The sequence below is a fragment of the Chrysochloris asiatica genome, unplaced genomic scaffold, assembly GCF_000296735.1.
Source record: "Chrysochloris asiatica unplaced genomic scaffold, ChrAsi1.0 scaffold00069, whole genome shotgun sequence".
NCBI classification, from domain to species: domain Eukaryota; kingdom Metazoa; phylum Chordata; class Mammalia; order Afrosoricida; family Chrysochloridae; genus Chrysochloris; species Chrysochloris asiatica.
This window is the reverse complement of record NW_006408587.1, coordinates 2,015,135-2,035,221: the sequence shown is the minus strand read 5'-3', so window position 1 is coordinate 2,035,221 and position 20,087 is coordinate 2,015,135. Positions and strand designations below refer to the sequence as shown.

At 37.7% G+C, this 20,087-nt stretch overlaps 2 pseudogenes; one reads left to right on the top strand and one right to left on the bottom strand.

Annotated features, from left to right (window-relative positions):
- Positions 1-5,888: 5,888 nt before the first annotated feature.
- LOC102829973 lies at positions 5,889-6,153 on the bottom strand (annotated as a pseudogene).
- Positions 6,154-18,478: 12,325 nt separating this feature from the next.
- LOC102826893 lies at positions 18,479-19,499 on the top strand (annotated as a pseudogene).
- The last annotated feature ends 588 nt before the right edge of the window (positions 19,500-20,087 follow it).

Genomic DNA, 20,087 nt, shown 5'->3' with positions numbered 1-20,087 from the left:
TTCAGAATAGGCAAGAAAACACATTCAAATAGTATGTCATAGTTCTTAACTCTCTTCTTGTGACAATTCAGCACTCTTTCCTATGCACATATTGCTCTATTTCATGTTGTTTTCTCTGGTTGTCTATTACCAACAACATCTCTGACTCTGTTCCTCTATTTCATTCTTTATCTGCTAACATCACTTTCAGCAATGAAAGTTGATTGGTAAATTTGTACTGAACACCTCATTTTTAAATCTAGACTACAGTTTTGGAAAACTGACTCCAAAGAGATATTGCATCTAATCAAATCAACTATATCTGTGGGAAAAGACAATGGAGAATTTCCATATCCTCAGTCAGGACAAAGCCAGGGCCTGAATGCAGAACAAACCATCAATTGCTCATATGAAAGTTCAAGTTGAAGCTGAAGAAAGTTAAAACAAGTTAATGAGAACCAATGTACAACCTTTAGTATGTTGTTGTTACGTGCCATCAAGTCAGTACTGGCTCACAGCCACCCTACGTACAACAGACCGAAGCATGGTCCAGTCCTGTGCCAACCTCACAATCATTGTTATGTTTGAGCCCATTGCTGCTACCACTGTGACAATCCATCTCATTGGGGGTGTTCCTCTTTTTCTCCGACCCTCTACTTCACCAAACATTATATCCTTCTCCAAGAATATAAAATAAATATAATGGTGTCTTTTGTGAAAAGTAGAATTACTCCATAGAGTTTTCAAAGTTGTGATCTTTTCAAAGCAGATCACCAGACCTCTCTTCTAGAATTCTTCTAGGTAGGCTCAACCTGCTAACTTTTTGGCTAATAATCAAGTCCTTAACCATTTGGTTCACTTGGGACTCTCAAAGTGAGTTGTTGTTGTTAGGTACCCTGGAATCAGTTTCTACTCATAGGGACCCTACACACAAAAACATAAAAGATGCCCAGTCCTGTACCATTCTCACAACTGTTGATATTGTTGTAGGCACTGTGTCAAGCCATCTCATTGAGGGTATTCTTCTTTTTCCACTAACCCTCTACTTTACCAACCATGATGTTTTTCTCCAAGGACTAGTCCCTCCTGATAACATGTCCAAAATATGAAAGACAAAGTCTTACCAGCCTCACTTCTAAGGAGGATTCTGACTATACGTCTTCCAAAATATATATGTTCATTTTTCAGTATTATGGTATATTTAATATTCTTTGCCAGCACCATAATTAAAATGTTTCCATTCCTCTTTGGTCTTCCTTAGTCATTGCTCAACTTTTGCATGCAGATGAGGAGATGGAAAATGCCCTGGTTTGGGCCAGGTGCACCTTAATCTTCAAAGTGACATCTTTGCTTTTTAACAATTTACAGAGATCTTTTGTAAAAGATTTGCCCAATATAGTATGTACTTCAGTTTCCTGATTACTGTTTCCATGCAAGTTAGTTATGAATCCAGGTAAGTGAATTTCTTGACAACTTCACAATCTTTTCTCCATTTATCATATTGCTTACTGGTTCAGTTGTCAAGACTTTTATTTTCTTTATGCTGAGCTGTAATCCATACTGAAGGATTTGATCTTTATCAGTAAGTACTTGGAGTAGTCTTCACTTTCAGCAAAAAGATTGTGTTATTTGGATCTTGCAGGACATTTCTCTAATCCTGATGTCACATTTTTCTTCATATAGTCTAGCTTCTCTGGCTATTTGCTCAGTATACAGGTTGAGTAAGTATGGTGAAAGGATACAACTTTGGTGTAGTACTTTCCTGATTTTAAACCACACAGTGTCCCTCTGTTCTAGTTCAAGAACTGCCTCCTGGTCTATGTATAGGTTCCCCATTAAAACAATTAAGTTTTCTACAATTCCCATTTTTTACAATTTATCTGCATACTGCTATGATCCACACAGCAGAATGCCTTTTCATAATCAATAAAAACAGTATTAAATATCTTTCTGATAGTCTCCACTTTCAGAGAAGCTCTATTTGATATCAGCAATGCTATCCCTCATTCACATTCACTTCTGAATTCAGCTTGAATACCTGGCAGTCCCTTGTCCATGTCCATGTATTCCTTCCATCTTCTTTTGATGCACCCTGTGTTATCAATATTTTGCTCATAGAATCCTTCAGTATTGCAACTCAGGGCTTGAATATTTTTTCCTCAGTTCTTTCAGCTTAAGAAATGCCAAGTGTGTTCTTCCCTTTTGATTTCTAACTCCAAGTCTTTGCACATTTCATTATAATACTTTGTCATCTTAAGTCATCCTGAAATCTTCCTTTTAATTCTTTTACTTTCTTTCTTTCTTTAGTTTCAGTTATACTGCATTCAAGATCAAGTTTCAGAGTCTCTTCACACATTCATTTTGGTATTTTCATTATTTCCTGTCCTTCAATGACTTTTTGCTTTCTTCACCTCTGATGTCTTTGATATCCCACAACTTGTCTTTCATCATTACTGTTCAGTACATCAAATCTATTCTTCTTTATTATTATTTTAACCTTTTCTTGTGACTTGAGTGAAGGTTTACAGAGCAGATCATCAGCTTTACATTGAACAAATCATTCACTGTTTCATCTCAGTGACTGCAGTCCCCTCAAACTTCTTCCCTATGTTTCTTGTTTCCATTCCTCTTTATTTCCCATCCTTCTGAACTGTGTCTTTGAATAAACACTGCTCTTTTGATCTTGAATGGTTGGCCATTCTACGATGTGCATACCTCACTAGTGTTGTTGTTCCCCATCTATATCTATTGCTTGACTGAAAATTGAGCCACGGGGTCAATCCCAATCCATTTGCAGACTTGAATGATTGTGTATCTGACCAGTAAGCCTGGTCCTTTTTATGATTTTGAGTTTTGTTCTACATTTTCACCTACTTTATTCTATCCAGTCACCATTTATGTTGTCACACAAAAAAAAGTATTTCCAATGAATATGTCTTTGGTCTTGCAAATTCTATCACGTGATTTCCAGCACCATTTCTTTTATCAACGGCATTTTCCAATTGCTGATCCTTACTTATTTCCAACTTTCACATTCAACTCACCAGTAATTACCAATGCATCTTGATTGCAAGTTTTATCAATCTCAGACTGAAAAAGTTAGTGAAAATCTTCAATATCCTCATCTTTGGCACTAGTGGTTAGAGCATAAATTTTGAATAATACTCATATTAACTGGCCTTCCTTATAAGTGTCTAGATATTATCCTGTCACTAGCAGTACTGTACTCCAGAATAGATCTTGAAATGTTCTTTTAAACGATGAATGCGGCACCATTCCTCTTCACTTTTGTCATTCTTAGCAATGTAGACTATATGATTGTCAGATTCAAAGTGGCCACTACCAGACCATGTTAGCTCACTAACACCTAGGATATCAGTCTTTATGCATTGCATTGCATTTTAATGACTTTCAATTTTCCTAAATTTGTATTTCATACATTCTACTTTCTGATTGTTAATAAATTTTGCCACAGCTTCTTCTCATTTTGAGTCATGCCACATCAGCAGATGAACATCCCTAATGCTTCTGAAAACATCCTACATCATTAAGGTCAACTCTACTTTGAATATTCAGCTCTTCTTCTGTTGTGTTTCGAGTGTCCGTCAATCTGAGGGTTCATCTTCCGGCAGTACATCAGACATTGTTCTGTTTCTATTCATAAAGTTTTCAGTGGTAGACCATCTCTTCCTTATTCTTCATTTGTCTTAGTCTAGAAGCTCCTCTGAAACCTATCACCATAGTGAGCCTGATGGAATTAGAAATACTGATGGAATTAGAAATACTGATGCTTCCAGCAGTGGTGGAATTAGAAATACTGATGGAATTAGAAATACTGATGCTTCCAGCAGTGGTGGAAAGTGAGGGATAGTTCTAGAAAACTCTAATACTCTCTCAGGCTATCAAGTTTCTATTATCAAACACAACACTGGAGCACCATAGAGTCCTATGCAAAAGATTAAGGTAGATATTACCAGTTGCTGTCTAGACAATTCCAACTAATGATCATACCATGTGTGTCAGAGTAAAACTGTGCTCCATGGGTTTTCATGGCTGTGACCTTTTAGAAGCAGATCAGCAGGCCTTTTTTCTGGGGTGCCTTTGAAGGTGTTCCAGCTGCCAAACTTGGCTAGTAGCCCAGTAAAAGTCCTGCTTTGGCACTGTATGATAAGCATTGGACTATATCCACAAGGTCTGCAGTTCAAATGCACCACCTGCTCCTCAGAAACCCTATACAGAGGCTCTATGAGTCAGAACTGACTCCACAGCACTTAACAACAGCCCAGTTCACAACTGTTTGTGCCACTCAGATTCCAAAATAGATATTACTAGTTCCATTTTAGAATAGGAAGATAAAGTTTATTACTACATAAACTGATGAAAGTTACACCACTTGTTCTTGGCAGAAGATAAGCTAGAACACAAGTCTACTGACTTCTAATTAAGTGTTCTTTCCATTCCACTGTGACATTATTGAATAGACTGGTAAGACAATGAAGACACGCTTGAGGGACTGAAGTATGTGGTTAACTTTTGGCTGACTGCCTTCATCTGGCCTTTTATTTCTGATGAATATAAAACAAGGTATGAAGGAAATGGAAGAGAAAAAGATAAGGAGCTTCCTTGGGCAAAGGGAGGGGATGAGAAGGTGAAAAGGAAGAAGTCTCACTGGTGCTACCATGTGGAATGAACCGAGGGAAGGAAAATGCTTAAAGGGGCATTTTAGAGTGTTTTGTTCTAAGGTATGCACTAAAACTCCTACCCCCATTTCCACAAGAAAACAATAGTAAAACTCTGTTACGTTACGTTTAAATGCTTTTAAGTTACACTTGTTTTTGTCTTTTGCTTTTTATATGTATGTAAATCTCAGATTAATCCTCACAATGAATTACAATAAAAAGGAGAACATTTTTGCACAGTCTCAATTACTACTGAGCCAAAATTAAATACAGTGGAATGGAACATATGCACACACTGAAAGCACTGGCAAATCACAATTTTAACTTGACAATATTTAACGCTATACTCACCATTTTATAGAAGGAAATGGTGAATTGTGAGCCCATTGACTGGCCAATACTCCTGGGAGAAATTGTTTGTCGTAGATGGTGACAGATCAAATAAGAGGATGTGAAAATGCCCTTCCATCTGACCCTAACTGAATGCTGAACCTGCAGGGTGTTAAAACTGATGCCCATTTTCCGGATGTTGAAGACTCATCTGGGATATACGGGAATCCAGTGTCCTGGAAAATAAGTCAGAATAAAACCAAGGGAAGGATTTTAACTTCCTGAGATGAGTAAGTCTTTCAACCCCAAAATGTTTCCCAAACAGCAGTATTTCCCAATCTGAAGAACACAGCCCTGTGGAGGACTACAAAGTTTATGTAAGAGATCTGCAAATCTGAATGGAATATGTATGCTTTCAATAAATAGACAACTAAAATGCAACTACTTTCATACTGACATTGTGAACTTGACTTTGTAACTTTTTTTTTTTTTTAAATGGGTGTTTCAGAAACAGAATTTGTTCCAAATACAAATATGCTTCCTCTCCTCTTTAACTTAAAATTGTTGGGGGAAAGAAGGGGATAGATACAAGAGTAGGCAGGAGGGTACTTTAGTAAACGTTGTAAAGAGTAACAGGTACTTTTCCAGGGATTAGCTTTTACTTTGGGGTTCATGAAAACTGGATAAGAAATAGTAGCCATATTCTAATGTTGGAGTATTTCTTCAGTACTCCTAGACTACTTTTTGACTCAGTTTCTTTTTTACTTAATAAAAGAGAGGGTACATTGATGACTAGTGGCATTACCTCCTATATGCAGCCTTTCTCGCATATATGTGATTGAGTTTATTGTAGAGAATGCAAATATAGGTTCTAGAAAGAAAAGAGAGACATAAAGTGCCTCAACAGCCCTGCCACGGATCTGCCCTGTTCTTTTTGCATCAAGAAGTTGATCTTGTGAGCCATTTACATATTGTAGATCCTCCAGCAGGTTTCATAGCTTTCCCATTGTCGCTTGTGGCAAGGCTTCTCATAGTATCGCCGTCGCTTAATGTTGTCAGTGAGCCCATCCATGGTGAGGATTCTGTTTAGGGTCCTGTATGCACCTTCTACATTCCCTTCTTGCACCATCAAAGTCCTAACAATGAACTTCAGATATTTTGCCATGACCTTGGATTTAAAAGTCTTCACTCTGCTGTACCTTTCAAGTCAAGCCTGCCTTCCAGTCCCATGTTCCAGTTTAAACTCCTCAGGATGAACCCAGTGTTCCTCAAGTTTTTGTAAACTTTTGGCTAGAGAAGAATCATAGCTAAGTCCAACTTAATTTTGGATCAACTTAAAGGGATTTACTTGCACTTCATATTGTTAATCTATCTTTCTAAATCAGTCCATGAAATATGTCATTTACTAATACACAATAAGTGTATTCAGTTAATTTGTTTGGTAGATGAGTGTCTTTTTACTCCCCACTTGGGAAACCATTAAGAAAAAGAGCACATTCAAAGGAGTAATTTCCTTAAGATAATGGAAGTAATTAATTGTGCTCATGAGGAATCGGTACATGGACCAAGAGGCTGTTGATCGAACAGAACATGGGAACACTGAGTGGTTTAAGATTAAGAAAGGTGTGAAACAGGGTTGTATTCTTTCACTACACTTATTCAACCTGTATGCTGAGCAAATAATCCAAGAAGCTGGGTTATATGTAGAAACATGTGGCATCAGGATTGGAGGAAGACTTATTTAACAACCTGCAGTATGCAGATGACGCAACCTTGCTTGATGAAAGTGAAGAAGGCTTAAAATATTTACTGATGAAGATCAAAGAGCACAGCCTTCATTATGGATTGCATCTCAATGTAAAGAAAACAAAAATCCTTACCACTGGACCAATAAACAATATTCTTATCAATGGAGAAAAGTTTGAAGTTGTCAAGCATTTCAATCTTCTTGGATCAACTATCAACACTCTTAGAAGTCAAGAGATCAAACGACGTATTGCATTAGGCAAATCTGCTATACAAGACCTTTTTAAAGTGTTGAAGAGCAAAGATGTCAGCTTGAAGACTAAGGTGTGCCTGACCCAAGCCATGATATTTTCAATAACCTCATATGCATGTGAAAGTTGGACAGTGAATAAGGAAGACTACAGAAGAATTGATGGTTTTGAGTTATTTTTGTTTTTTGATTGGTGGTTTCTGCCTCTGCTTCTATATTGATTCTGTCTTTGGTCCTTTTGGTCTCACTCCTTTTTCCAGGGTTTAGAGCTTTCTCCACCTACTCTACCCAAGAAGAGACAGCAACTGTGTTCATATAGCCAAGCTACAAGCATACCCAGTAATACCCCACCATCTGGGCAAGAGCCAAAACGAGCTGCTAGACATTACATATGAAAAGGGAAGCCTATCTCCAGATCATATCCACCAGGAGATGCTTAGTAAGTTTAACAACAAAGCAACACACACCCATTTAAACATTAAGCACCCACATAACTGCTGGAAATGCCCAAGAAAACACAATTAAAGATCTCAACACATGTCCAAAAACAGAAAAAAGTAACTGAGACAAATGAGCTGGAAGCAGACACAGACTTTCCAGTAGAAGAGCAGGCTCTGGATCTGCCTGAGAAGGAATTCAGAAGGATGATATGGAAACAAAATCAAATGCTCTAAAAAGGGGTAGAGGATAATAAGGAAGAAGTCAGGAAAGTGTTACAGGAGAAATCAAACAAGATAGATATGGCATTGGAAACTATCGAAACCTACAAAAAGAAGTCCTGATGATTAATAATAAAATATCAGAAATGGGCAATACACTGAAAGGGCAAAGGAGCAGAATGGAAGAGAAGGAAGCCAGAACCAGCAAGCTGGAAGACAAATCTCTCAAAACAGCTAAGACAGAAGAGCAAGCAGAGACAAAGGATTTAAAAATCTGGAGAGCATCTAAGATCCATGCTGGATAACATGAAGAGGAATAACTTAAGAATTATTGACATTCCAGAATCGGAAGAATCACAGAACTCCACAGAAGAGATAATTGAAGAGCTTCTGGAAGAAAATTTTCCTAACATCTTGAAGGATGAGAAGATAAACATTCAAGAAGCTGAAGGAACCCCAGGAAGGATAGACCCCAAAACAGAATCACTGAGACATATCATAATCAAGCTTTCCAAAATCAATGACAGGAGAGAATCCTAAAGGCAGCCAGGGAAAAGAGAAATGTTACTTATAAAGGCAAGCAGATCAGATTAAGCTCTGAATTCTCAGCAGAAGTCATGCAGGCAAGAAGGCAATGGGGAGACATATATAAAACCCTAAAAGGAAAAAAAAAAACTGCCAACCAAGAATCATCTATCCAGCAAAACTGTCAATCAAATACGATGGTGCAATCAAAACCTTCCAGGAGAAACAGAAGTTAAGAGATTTTGTCAAAGCCAATCCAGCACTTCAAAACATCCTAAAGGGAGCTCTTTGGAATGAAAAACAGCAAGAACACAACAACAAGAGATTGACAGACATGGCAACACAACCTGAAACTCAGCCAACAGAAAGCAGAGTTCGAAATAGAACAAAATTACAGCAATAAATTCAGAGGGCCAGTGCAGTGAGGCCAACAAAAGATGAAAATATTAACAATGTCAAAGAAGGGGAAAATATAGGGCCAGAGATCCAGGTGGTGAGGAGGTCAAGTAGATTGCAAGATACAATAGACTGTCTTAAACGCAGGGAAAACTTAATAGACTATAGGGTAACACCAAAGAAAATTAATACTTCACAAGTTACCATGAAAATGAAGACACAAACAGAACAGGGAAACATTAAAACTAAGAAAAAAATCAACAAGAAATACCACAAAAAACATGAACTCAGCACAAGAAGCCACGCAGAACAAAGGAACAAACAGTACCACAAAAAATTAACATAATGACAGCAGTTAATCCATACCTATCGATAATTACATTGAGTGTCAATGGATTAAATGCACCAGTGAAGAGACAGAGAATGGCTGAATGGATAAGAAACCAAGACCCTTCAATACGCTGCCTACAAGAGACACGTTCTACACAAAAAGACAAAAACAGACTAAAAGTTAAAGAATGGAAAAAATATACCAAGCTAATAGCAATAAAAAACAAGCAGGAGTGACAATACTAATCTCTGATAAAATAAACTTTAAGGCAAAAGCCAGCATAAGAGATAAAGAATGACACTATCTCATGAAAAAAGGGTCAATGGAGCAAGATGACATAACCATAATTAATATCTATGCTCCAAATGAAAGAACACTGAGATATATAAAGCAAACCTTACTAGAATTGGAGTAAGAAATATATAAATCAACAATTATAGTGGGAGATTTTAATACATCACTTTCAAAAAGGGATAGAACAACCAGAAAGAAATGTGACAAAGCTACAGAGGAACTAAACAGCACAATCAAGCAACTTGACCTCATAGACATGTACAGAGCATTCAACCGAACACAAGCACAAGACATACTCTTTTTCAGTGCACATGGAACATTCTCCAGAATTGACCATGTGTTAGGTCACAAAGCAAGCCTCCATAAATTGACAAACATCAAAATACTACAAAGCATCTTTCCAGATCACAATGTCATAAAATTAGAAATCAACAATAAGAATGCCAAGGAAATAAAGTTTAATACATGGAAACTGAATAACACCCTGCTGAAGAGAGACTGGATATTAGAAGAAATTAAATGAGAATTTAGAGACTTCCTAAGAAACAAATGAGAATTAAACATAACAGACCAAAATCTTTGAGACACAACAAAAGCGGTGCTGAGAGGACAACTGATTGTGATAAATGCGCACATCCAAAAAGAAGAAAGAATCAAAATTAACACATTAACACAGCATCTCCAGCAACTAGAAACAGCCCAATAAAGGGAACCTACAGTCACCAAAAGAAAAGAAATAAAGATCTGAGCAGAAATAAATGACATAGAAAAAAGAAAAACTATAGAAAGACTTAACAGGACAAGAAGCTGGTTCTTTGAAAGGATTAATAAAATTGGCAAAACATTGGCAAACCTAAAAAAAGAAAAAAGGGAGAAGACACAAATAACACACACAGAAACCACATGGGTGATGTAACAACAGAACCGAAGGAAATCCAAAGGATAGTAACAGATATTATGAAGAGTTGTACTCCAACAAATTTGAAAACTCAGAAGAAATGGATACATTTTTAGAAAACACGAACTACCTAAACTCATACAGAGTGAAGTAGAAGACTTGTACAGACCCATAAAAATAGAAGATATTGATAAGGTCATCAAAAAACTCCCAACCAAAAGAAGTCCAGGCCCAGATGACTTCACTGGTGAGGTCTACCAAACATTCAGGAAAGAACTGTCACCAATTCTACTCAAATTATTCCAGAATATAAAGGAGGATGGAACACTTCCTAATACACTTATGAAGCAAGCATAACCCTCATACCAAAACCAGGGAAGGACTTCAATAAGAAAGAAAATTATAGAGCAATATCCCTCATGAGCATAGATGAAAAAATTCTCAACAAAATCCTAGCCAACGGAATCCAGCAGCACGTCAAAAAATACTACATCATGACCAAGTGGGTTTCATGAAAGCGATGCAAGGATGGTTCAACATTAGAAAAACAATCAATGTACTCCACTATATAAATAAGAAAAAAGAAGTACATGATCATATCAATTGATGCAGAAAAGGCATTTGACAAAATCCAACATCCATTCTTGATAAAAACACCCAACAAAGTAAGAATTGAAAGAAAATTCCTCAACATAATCAAGAGCATATATACAAAACCAACAGCCTTCATCACTTTCTATGGAGAGAAACTGAAACCCTTCCTTCTGCAAACAGGAACCAGACAAGGATGCCCTTTGTCACCACTCCTATTCAATATTGTGCTGGAAGTCTTAGCCAGAGTATACAGCAAGCTAGGGAAATCAAAGGCAAAGAGGAAGTAAAATTATCTCTATTTGCAGACGATATGATCCTATATATAGAAAACCCCAACAACTCAGTAAAAAAGCTACTAAACCTAATTGGAGGATCCAGCAAAGTGGCAGGGTATAAGATCAACATCCAAAAGTCAGTTGGATTCTTCTATGCCAATAACAACAGTGCTGAAAAGGATATTAAGAAAATAAAACCATTTACAACAGCTACCCAAAGGATGAACTATCTAGGAATAAATGTAACCAGAGAAACAAATGACTTATTCAAAGAAAACTTCTTACACTACTATAAGAAACCAAAAGAGACTAACAAAAATGGAAGAATATAACATGCTTCTGGATAAGAAGACTTAACATTGTGAGAATGTCAGTACTGCCCAAAGCAATTTTACACATATAATGCAATCCCAATCCACATTCCAATGACATTCTTCAAAGAGATGGGGAAAAAAAATTAAAAATTTAAATAGAAAGGAAAGAGACCCAGGATAAGCAAAGCACTGCTTAAGAAAAAGAACAAAATGGGGGACCTCTCACTCCCTGATTTCAAATTTTACTACATGGCTACAGTGGTCAAAACAGCCTGGTACTGATATAATGAAAGATACATTGACCAATGGAACAGAACTTAAAATCCAGAAATTAACCCATCCATAAACAGCCAACTGATTTTCGACAAAGTACCTAAGTATATTGCATGGGGAGCAGATAGTCTCTTCAGCAGATGGTTCTGGCAGAATTGGAAAGCAATATGCAAAAGACTGAAACAAAACCTTTACCTCACACCTTATACAAAAACCAACTCAGACTAGATTAGAGACCTAAATGTGAATCCCAGAAATACAAAGGCCATCAATGAAAAAATAGAGACAAATGTGGGTGCTCTAATATAGGGCATACACAAACTACCAAACATTTTGAAAATTACACAAACAAATGAGTGGGACATACTAAAAATAAAACCTTATGTGCATCAAAAGACTTCATTAAGAGAGTAAAAAAGGAGCACACAGAATGGGAAAAAATCTTTTGCAATAACATCAGACAAGGGACTAATTTCCAAAATATATAGGAAGCTACAACACCTCTAAAAGAAAAGGACAAATGAAAAATGGGCACAGGACATGAATAGACACTTCACCAAGAAGGAGATCCAGCAGCTAACAAAAAGATGAAGAAATGTTCGCAATCACTAGCCATTAGAGAGATGGAAATCAAAACAACAATGAGATAGCATCTCACACGAGCAATAATAGCAAAGATCAAAAAAGTAGAGGGCAATACATGTTGGCGAGGATGTGGAGAGACTGGGACCCTCCTACATTGCAGGTGGGATTGCAAAATGGTCCAACCACTCTGGAAAACAATATGGCGTTTCCTCAGAAGGTTGGAAATAGAGATACCTTATGATCCAGCGATTCCTCTACTTGCTGTTTATCCACAAGAAATACGAGCCATAACACGAGTAGATATATGCACACTAATGTTCATAGCAGCATTATTTACAATAGCAAAAAGATGGAGACAGCCTAAGTGCCCATCAATGAAAGAATGGAATATTATGCTACCCTGAAAATAACAAAGAAGCAGCAAGCCACCACATAACATAGATGAACCTTGAGACAAAAAGAGAAATACTTCATAGGACCATTATTGTAAAAGATTAAGAAAAAACACCCACACTAAGAGGGGGAAGAAAAACATTTATTTTTATTTTTATTTTTATTTTTTGTTGTTGTTGTGGCTGGTTACCAGGATGTATGGAGTGGGGCAGGAGGGGAAGGGGGGTCACAGGGTAGGGAATAGGCGCAGGATAGTTTGGGTGCTAGGGTGGGGCACACACTAGAAAGGGAAGAGGAAAGGAAAACAAGGTGGATGGGAGAATAGCTAGGCAGGTTCACATGGGCTAAGTAGGACAATGGTAAATAATGATGTTAGCACAACCATGGAACAACAGGGCTCGTGGATACAAAGATTGAGGCATGATGTGAATGGGTAAAAGTGGGGGAATGATATTTAGATGCTTGGCTGTCTTTTGAATCTTGGTTTCCCTTGCCTACTATTGTAAAATAGATCCTTGAAGGGGAAAGAGAGGAATAGCCAGAAACATCACCAAAGAAAGCTTGTAAGTCTGTCTTCAGCCTATAACTGATTGGAATTCCTAAAATGAGGCTAGAACTTGCCCAGTGAAGGAGGCTCCCTGCAGAGTCTTTGCATTGCACAAGAACACAGGTGGAATCCTAATCCCCATCCAGAATCTTCTGAGGTGGGACATTTACACTTGAAAGAACAAGCAGACCAGTCTGAAGCAGCTAGAAGAACAGAAGATACTTATTGAAAGAAAGACAAGCAGGAAAAATCAAAAACAATAAAAGCAGTCAAATTGACTACTACAGGAATAAGCAAGTTGTTCCCCCAGGGAGCCATCAAGGCAAGTGGTCAGGTCCCTTTAAGGCAAACCCCCTCCCAAGACTGAAACTCAATTGGAATACACTAGCAGGCATGTGGTCCTGCTGCTGACCATGTTGGTCATCGATAAGGGGAAGTGGGAGAAAAACAGCAATGAAGTTGTGAACTAAGTCCGACCACATTTAATAGACTCCTGTTAACCTGGATTGAGACCTGGTTAACCATCAGTATGATGAGACCTGGGGACTCCTGGGCCCAGGGACAGGGACATGGCCCCAGAGGATAAGAACGGAGTGTGAAGTATCCAGTTGTTATGATGTGAGGGGAGATGCAAAAGAACACCCACACTTGCAGATAGTACCCATTTGACCTGGCATCAATGGTTGGATGATCACAACACAACTAGAGGAAGAAAGAAGAGCAACAACAACAAAAAAGATTAACCCACTACAAGTGGATGAACTTGACCTATGCTTATGGATGCAGTATGACAAAGGAGTGGACAAATCTCTATACTGAGGATCATTCCCATCGCCTTGGTACACATGGTCGACAGGGATGGGGAACTTAGACATTGGCTACCTAAAATGGGGGGACTACAAAGGCAAGAAGTGACTGGCTTACAAGCTTTCAATAGGGAACCTAGCTCCAGAGGATACAGGGAAAGGTAGAATCTCCACTGAATTGTTTCTAACCTGTCTGGATGGGGTTGATAAAAAGTGAGGGGTAAAGGACTCCTGTGGTTCAATAGGGAATGATTGCTATCAGGTCTGGCAGTGAGTGTTGGAAAGGTAAATGTAAATTTTTGGTAACAAAAGGAGGGGAGTGGCTGATTTTGCAGTCCAGGAGGGGAGATCCCTGGAACCATCAAGGGAGAAAAGCGAAGTGGAAGACTCTGTCCGGGAAGGAAGTGACACTAGGGATGGTAGCATAGACAATAACATTGACAGAAGGAGCAGCTGGGGACTTGGACTCAGGGAGGGAAAGGGGCTGTGTGCTGGCAGCCAGCGGGGCAAGCATGTGGGATGTACCCTTTGGTTGTTTGATGATGTATGCAGGGGATTGTGATCATTGCAATGAAACAAAATACGATAGGATAAATATAAAGATAATGTTCACCCATGTAAACTAAAACATAATTCCCAATAAAAACTTTTTTTTAAATATGCTATGTGATCTGGACATTGAGCAAATAAGATATTAAAACCTTATGGGAGCCCACTTCTAGTCATCCTCACCTCTGCCACTCTACTATTACTGGAGTTGCTGGCAGGGACCAGAGGAATGAGCAGTAGCAGTTAAAACTGAGATGGTGTTAATGGAAGTGAAGCAAAAGGAATCAAACAAGGAGGGACTGGCGTGTACCCAGCCCCATCCACTGTTCCACTCAACTGAGTAGCAGGAACAGCCCTGGTCACAGCTGCCCATCTGCCCAATGGACAAGGTCTGAAAGCCCATACCCAGAACCATGTTCTCTGCCTCACTTGGCTGTATCCCACCCATGGTCCAGTATTGAAAAATTCTGGGTTTAGGGGCTTTAAAACTATTATAATCTCACCTCCATTGATTCAATTCTGATTCATAGAAACCCTCTATGGGGTTTCCTAGGCTGTGAATCTTTACAAGAGCAGAAAGTCTCATCTTTCTCCTGCAGTGTAACTGCTGGGTTTGAGCCATTTGGGGAAAATAATAAATAAAAGAAGAACTGCTAAGACAACAACAACAAAAATCTTATGACTGTGGACATACATACAGATGTTAACTGATGCATACCTGTATATTATCTCATTTTATCACTACAATATTAACAGCTGTTACTTTTCTCATTTTAAGAAGAAATAACTAAAGCATAGAAAGTTAATTATCTAATGTCACAAAACTATTTGCTGTTATTGTTGTTGTTAAGCACTGTTGAGTCAGTTCCAACTCACAGCAACCCTGTATAGGGTTTCCAAGGAGCAGGTGATAGGTTTGAACTGCCGACCTTGTGGTTGCCAGCCCAGTGCTAATCCTACAGCACCACACCAGAAGTCTAACTATTAGGTGTTGAAGTGTTATTTATACTTAAGTTTCTATGATTATTAGTCTCTTGTGGTTTTCACTATACTATAATGCCACTTTTTAAACACAAGCAAGATGAGTTGTGCGCTCTGTAAGGCACAAAAGTGTTCCCAAAGTATTTATGATGCATTTTTAAAAGCCTCCATAGGAGTATAGAATACAGAAATCTAGTGCTTGATTTTATAAATGCATTCAGACTTCACATTATTTTAAACTCTTAGGAAAAGATGTCATGGATTTTGAGGAAGTTGAGTGAACCCAAATAAATTATATTCCTCTTTTCCTACTTAAATTCTCAACTCACTGAGAAAGACAAGCAAATTAGCAATTGAAAGTCAAAATAGCTTTGTTTTTGATAAAGGTAAGGTGGTGCCAGCCCAGATGGGCTCACTAATATAACCTGTACCCTAGAATTCAGTAGATTTGCCACCTATCACAGGTCAACAAGACAATTCAGACCTCTCTACATTAGGACCTGATGAATATATGGGACTCATTTAGGCAGTTTGCACATAAGAAAAGAGAGGGAATAAATGGCTGAGCTACATATGTCTAGTTATTTACTTAAAATTTTAAATTAGGTAATTGATTCCTTGCCTTACAATGTAAGGGGAAGGGCCTGAGGAACAAATCTGGAAGAGCTTTTAGGAGGAGGAAAAAAAATGCTACCTTATGAAAACTAGGACTGGGGAAGATGCATTACCTCTCTAAGCAGTTTCTATGATTCGGTCCCATTTGCTGATGGGGAAGGTAGAGGAGGGATTGGGCTGAAGATCCTGTGGTATAAAAGCTTGAAGAGAATGTCCCTTACTGAGAATTATATTAAATGTCCAGACATAAGAAGTGATCCGGAAGCCAAAGAAACACAGTCTGAATGGACAGGATAGCCAGAAGTCAATATCAAGAACAAAAGTATGAAAACCAGAGATATGGGAGCAGGAGTAACCATCCAAGCAATTAGTATTAACAGTCAAACAGCTGAAGCAGGAACTATGTCTGAATACATGTAGTTAAATTTTTGATGTGTTAAAACTTCTATTCCTATTTGAGATACAAAAAGAGAAGTTAAATGATTACACCATTGAAATAGAGTTGGACAACAAGGGAAGGCCTGGTTGGAATGGCTGTAAGATAAACACTGAACTGCAAGGTCGGTTAGAACTGAAAGGTAGGAGGTTCAAATCCAAACGCCACTCCTTGGGAATCCTATACAAGGTCACTATGAGTCAGAACCAACTCAACGACACTAAACAACAACAATCAGCTAACAAGAGAAAGGGGGGGAAAATTGTATCTATACAATAGAACTTTGAACACCACCAATATTGTAATATAAACCTTATAGTAATTATTTTAGTTTACTCCATCCACTGTAGTTAATTTTCATTCCACTCAATTCTGGATCAGTGGTAGTCTGAAAACTTCACTAGGTTTTTTATAAGAGTCCTAGAAATCTTGATTTAGTTCAGTGGTATCCACATTAAAATATTATAGTCCTCGTCATAAATCTGACAATTTCATTTTTGTTAAAACTATTTTTAATCAAGCATTTTCAGTGTATCTGCAAAGTAAAATTTATCTGAAGGTGAAAAACTGAGAATGATTATATTAAATTATAATACTACTTTTGAGAGTGAACGACTTAATAGGAATCAATTATAAAAGTTAAATAAAGCAAACAAAGTCAATTTGACAAAAAGAATATTAGACTAAAATATCTCTAAGCATAATGATTAACTTTGTTTTCAAGGAGCTTCCAATCTAACACATAATTATCTTGAAACATAATACCATATAATCAGAATTTCTTAAGAATTGCACCAATATTTTCAAGTTGTGACACATTAATGACCCAAGACCAGAGAGTTGTTGGATGACATCAAGAACATCATACAAGAAGAAAACAAGAGGTTATTAAGAAAACAAGACAGAAGGAAAAGAACAAGTTGGATGTCAGAAGAGACTCTGAAACTTGCCCTCCAACGTAGAGATGCTAAAGAGAAAAAAAAAAAGGAATAAATGAGGAGGTAAAAGAACTAAATAGTACATTTCAAAGGAAGACAAAGTCAAGTATTTTAATGAAATGTGCAAAGACCTGGAGTTAGAAAACCAAAAGGGAAGAACATGCTCAATATCACTGTACCAAAAAGAAATGGTCAATGTTCAACCATATAACATAATTAAGAGCCAGTGGTACTGAAGGAAGAAGTCCAAGGCACACTGAAGATATTGGCAACAAATAAGGCTCAGGGAACTGATGGAATACAAATTGAAATCATTCAACAAACTGATGCAATACTGGAGGCATTCATATGAATGAAATCTATGCCAAGAAATTTGGAAGACAGGTACCTGGACAACTGATAGGAAGAGATCCACATTTGTGCCCATTCCAAAGAGAAATGACCCACCAGAATGTGGAAATAATAGGACAATAACACTCATATCACAGCCAAGCAAAATTTTGCTAAAGATAATTCAAAAACCACTGCAACTGTACAATGGCAGGGAACTACCAGAGATTCAAGCTGGATTCAGATGAGGATGTGGAATAAGGGATATCACTGATGACATCAGATGGATCTTGACTGAAAGCAGAGAATACTACATAGATGTTTACCTATGCTTTACTGACTATGCAAAGGTCTTTGACTTTGTGGATCATGACAAGCTATGGATAATATTGTGAGATTGGCTATTCTAGAACACTTAATTGTGCTTATGAGGAAACTGTACATAGACCAAGAGGCAGTCATTCAAACAAAACAAGGAGACACTGAATGGTTTAAAATTGGGAAAGGTGTGTGCCAGGGTTGTATTCTTTCATCATACTTATTCAAGCTGTATGCTGAACAAATATAATGAAATGCTGGATTATATGAAGAGCGTGGCATCAGTATTGGAGGAAGACTCATTCACAACCTGCAACATGCAGATGATACAACCTTGTTTGCTGAAAGTAAAGAGGGCTTAAAATACTTACTGGGTTCCCAGACCTTGAGACAGTAGCTACGAGCAGATCCCTGTGGCCTTGAAAAATTCTGCAAAAATGTCTGTGTGTGCTTCTCTTCAAGAGCTGAGAGTAGACAAAGTAACTAAGGCACAAGCTGTCTTTTCTGCAAACCCTGTCAACCCAGAAATCTTGTCAGAAGCTTCTTCTGCCACCTCTCAAAACAGAAACCTATATCCTAAACCATATCCAGAGCTCTCCCAATACATGGGTCTGAGTCTAAATGAAGAAGAAATGTGTGCAAATATGGTCCTGATTCCAGGAGCACCAGTGCAGGGGCAGTTGGTAGCAAGACTTTCCAGTATGAACCACAGGGTGGCTCCCGGAACTGCTAATGATGTTGGAATTCAAAGAGCAGAAATTAAACAAGAGATTCCTGAAGGAATTTTGTGTAATGATTAAGATGGGACTATTGACTTCAGGCTAAATCAATAGATAATGGTGTACTTTTTCAGCTATTCCAGGATAATTCTCCATCATCTTTGGTTGGTCTGAGATTTGGGGATAAGATAGATACTCAAGGTTAATGGTGAAAACTGTGCTGTCTTAATGGTGAAAACTGAACTCGGACAAAGCACTTGTGTGTTTTGTTCAAACAGGCATTTGGAGAGATTACCATGATCATTCATGTCAGGCCCTTTGAACACACTATCACCATGCATAAGAATAATACTGGACATGTTGGTTTTATCTTTAAAAATGGAAAAATAACATCAAACAAGATTGTGTTGGAAGAAGTACAGACAGAAAGATCCTTAGAAGCCAGGATGAGGACTTCATCTCTCATGCTTCTCTTATCAGGAAGGATAAGATCCTAGAGAAGGACATCATGCTTGGTAAAGTGGAGGGTCAGTGCAAAAAAAAAAAAAAAAACAGTGAAAGATAGTTCTGTAGCCAGAAATGATCTTTTCACTGAGTACATCTGTGAAGTCAATGGACAGAATGTCATTGGATTAAAGGACTCTCAAATTGCAGACAGACTGTCAACATCAGGGATTGTAGTTGACATCCTACTTTCGTCTTTGAACATATACTAAAAGGACTGCACCAAGCATTATGAAGCATGATGGAAAAAGCTCTGCAAAAAACTTTTTTAAAACTGTTTAAAAACTAAGTAGTAAAGGAATGTCGCTGAACTTCTCAACAGTTTACTTCTCCAGCCAACTCTGTATTATGCACAAGAAGCTCTTCAAGACCCAATGAGCAAATGCTATATGAGGACCTACCTTTTTCTCTTCTATATGGCTGGAAATCCTACTCTTCAACCTGTCTCTTGTTCACACATCAAGATAGCTATATCCTTATCCTGGTTTCACAGATGTACTGACTTTCACAGAGTAGTTTATCTACTGGAAACTTGATGCTTTGATAAGCCATTAAGATGAAGATGAATGATAAAGGCTTAGCTTTCTATTAGCATCAGTCACTTTTATACAGTAGTGCTGTTCATATTACTTGATATCTATATTTGCTTTTTAATATTACATTTAGAATGATTACCTTTTTTTCAGCTGTGTGTGTGTAAAATACTAATTAAATAGCATTGATTTCATTCCATGTAAATATTAGAATATGGAGATTGTGAAAGGCTGTGATTATCATTCAGTTTTAACTACCTTCACTTACTATGCTTCAGCTGTCATCTTCA